This window comes from Petaurus breviceps, unplaced genomic scaffold (genome assembly GCF_028583685.1).
Source record: "Petaurus breviceps papuanus isolate PSGF00001 unplaced genomic scaffold, PetGlider_PUasm1.0 47, whole genome shotgun sequence".
In the NCBI taxonomy this organism is placed as follows: domain Eukaryota; kingdom Metazoa; phylum Chordata; class Mammalia; order Diprotodontia; family Petauridae; genus Petaurus; species Petaurus breviceps.
In genome coordinates this window covers 6,260,300-6,263,412 of record NW_027186349.1, presented here as the reverse complement: position 1 = coordinate 6,263,412, position 3,113 = coordinate 6,260,300, and the positions used below count along the sequence as shown (strand labels likewise).

The following is a 3,113-nucleotide window of genomic DNA, read 5'->3' as shown; positions in this document are numbered from 1 at the left end:
CTCTCTATTCTCATAGTAACTTACTCTGGGTTCTTTTGCCTCTGCATGATCATTTTTTCATTAAATTTATATAAATTTGTTGTAATAACCTCTAGTCTTAGTTTATGGGGGGTAGTGCTTCTGGCCTCACATCCTCCTTTAGTTTTCTACTCTGACCTGGAACTGAACACAAGAACTCTGCCCTCATGTAAGTGCTTACAGCCAGTGGTATCACAGCCCCACTGTTTCTGAACTTACCATGTGGGCATTTTCTGGTTCTTTCTTTATCAGGGTCAAGTCTCAGCATCCCAATTGGACTTGGCATTCTTTAACAGAGTTTCTCTCAACCTTCTCCCACTCAATACTTCTGACTCCCCACACTGTTCAGGAGATGAAAATTCATGTGGCTGGGGCCAAGGCTACCTCCTAACTCAACTAGCCACAGAGCTTGCTGCTAGTTACAGCAGAACCAGCACGAAGGTGTGGATACTTCACAGGTACCAGACCTCAGATAGTCTGTAGTTGTCCTAGGAGGGCCACTGCTCTTTCCCAACTCCTATTATTTTGGCCACTCTACATTCATCCTTGTAATGGGAATGTAAATTTGAAGATCTTCCCTGCCCCTAGGCTAAAGTGCGTCTGGAGCCTGGGGGGGAGGCTTGTTTTTCAGTAGATACTTTTTGATTGGCCAGTGGGTCAATAAGGTTGTTACATTCTCTGAGCCAGGAGAAGGCTATATAAGCCCTGATGTGAGGCTTTGTTTTGGGGCTCACTTTGAGAAGTGTTCTGTGATTTCATATGGATTATGGGAAGCCGTTGTCCAGAGCCCCCAGCTTTGAAACCCAGATTTTGAAACCCAGATGTTGATTGGGTATGAATATAATGGTTGGATAGTTTGAAATCTGTCTACTTGATCTGTTTTTGTCTTGATAATTCTGCCTGTATACTTTGAAGTTCAGGGTGCTGACCTCTTTCCCCTGAACTAGGTAAAAGATACATGTTTGACTGATTAAAGTAAGCTTGTTAACCCATTTTGAGTTGCTTTCCTTTATCAAAGCAGATCCAAGAACCTGTGGTGGCAGCAAACCCTGAGGATGCTTGGGGTGCTTGCTGCTACAATCCTGAAGGGCTATTTTATCTTATTTGTGGAGGAATTCTTTTTTTTTTTCAGTCATTACCAAATCACTTTATTGGGATGTAAATGGTGGTAGTTTTTTTGGTACAGATTATGAAAAGGTCAGATAACCAAAATAAGCATGCATTGAAAGACAGTAGGAGTGGCGCCCACAGTTCCCAGGTGTGTGGAAAGTCTGGTGTGGCTTAGCTCTAGTTGTCACTGTCTTCAAGGATGTGCTTGTGAAAAAGATATTCCGCCATGCCATAATGGGGTCCCCATCTTGCTCAGGTTGGTTACGTGATCACCCAGCTGTTTGATGGACTTGACCTGTTCGTCCAGGTAGTAGGTTTCGATGATATCACATAAGTGGGGGTCTTTCTTGTCAGTTGCCAGTTTGTTTAATTCCAGTAATGACTGATTGACATTTTTTTCCAAGTCCAGAGCACATTCCATTGTGTTCAGCCCGCTCTCCCTTTCTTTGTGGTTGGGTTTCTTGATGATCTGCAGGAAGATGCGGCCCCCGCACTGGTTCTGCATATTCATCAGCTTCTTGCTGTGCTCCCGCTCCTCCTGCGACTGGTGCAGGAAGTACTGGCGAAGTTCTTGAGGGCCACGTCGTCGCGGTCCAACTAGTAGGATATGGACAGGTAGACATAGGAGGTGTAGAGCTCCAGGTTGATCTGCCAGTTGATGGTGGCCTTCAAGTCCTGGTGGTAGTTCTGTGGCACCTGAGAGGGGGACGAGGTGGTCATTGCAGCGGCGGTGGCTGTGCAGGAGGAGGCGGTGGCTGGGGCGGAGGCTGGGGCGGTGGCAGCGGCGCAGCCCGGGAAGGCTGAGCTGGCAGCTGTTGCTTAACTGTAGGACGGAAGAAGTGTTGGTTAGTGGAGATGAAGGTGGAGAGGTGGCTAAGGGCAGCTCTGGCCAGAACCGAGCAGCGGGTTCCGTTCAAGCACTGTTGAAGCAGGAAACCGCAGCAACTCCCCTTCCCTGCATTTCTGGCCTGGAGGAATTCTTAAGAGCTTGGAATTGTCTGGACTCCATCTTCCCAGAATCCTCTCTCCTTCATGTTCACATATACTAGATGAGGACCAAGAAGGGAACATTACATCCTCATGGACAGAAGGAACAAATATCTTATAATGAAGTAGACAATTATGTCAGTCTCTGGGTTCATATCCTGATCACATACATAGCTAGCTTAGGCATTCAGTGCAGATTTCTGAAAACAAGCTTCTTTGATCTCTTTTGTGGCAAGCTTATGTTTTTGAGAAAATCATGAGCCATGCTTCTAAAGTATCCATTATTTCAGAAATAGAAACTTCTTATTTGCAAAGACCTGAGTTCTTTGCATCATTTCCTAAACACTATTTGTTTTGTTTTCTAGACATTTTTTTTTTCACAATACTATCATTTCTTGCTTTCAAAGAAGAAAAAATGAACTGGAATTATTTTATAGTTAATAGTTCAGCACAGTTTACTTTTTTCATTAGACATTTTTTTTCAGTTGTATCAGGATGCTCAGTCAGCTTTATAACAAAACTCATATGTTTTTCTTCCACTTAATTAACATACTATCAGAATATCAGGTTGTCTGATTTTCAGTATCACTTTTAAAGCCTGTGTTACAGTACATTCAAATATTGATATATTACAAAGAACTCTTAGGAGCAAACCAATTTGTAGCGAAATTTCTCATAAATTGAAACTATACCAACACTAAAATATAGTCAAAGGCATCATCCTTATTTTCACTTTCTTCCAATATATTGTTTGAAATATTTTCAGCTACAAAACAATTATAGCATTTGTTTTGTAATTTTAATAACCAAATATAGTGACAGTTGGTTGCTGCATTTGTTGAAATATTTTTTTAAAAAAAATAAGAGACCGATTACTTGTGTTTTTTACCAGAGATTTGTGTTTGTGTGATACCACACAGTTGAAAGTAGAATATTCAAAGAATTGATTTTTATTGTTTTTTTTTAAGACTATAAAATTAAAGTGGAAAGGACCTTAT

At 41.8% G+C, this 3,113-nt stretch overlaps 1 pseudogene; it reads right to left on the bottom strand.

Moving 5' to 3' along the window:
* Nucleotides 1-1,133: 1,133 nt before the first annotated feature.
* LOC138171762 (ferritin heavy chain-like) lies at nt 1,134-1,848 on the bottom strand (annotated as a pseudogene).
* Nucleotides 1,849-3,113: the final 1,265 nt, after the last annotated feature.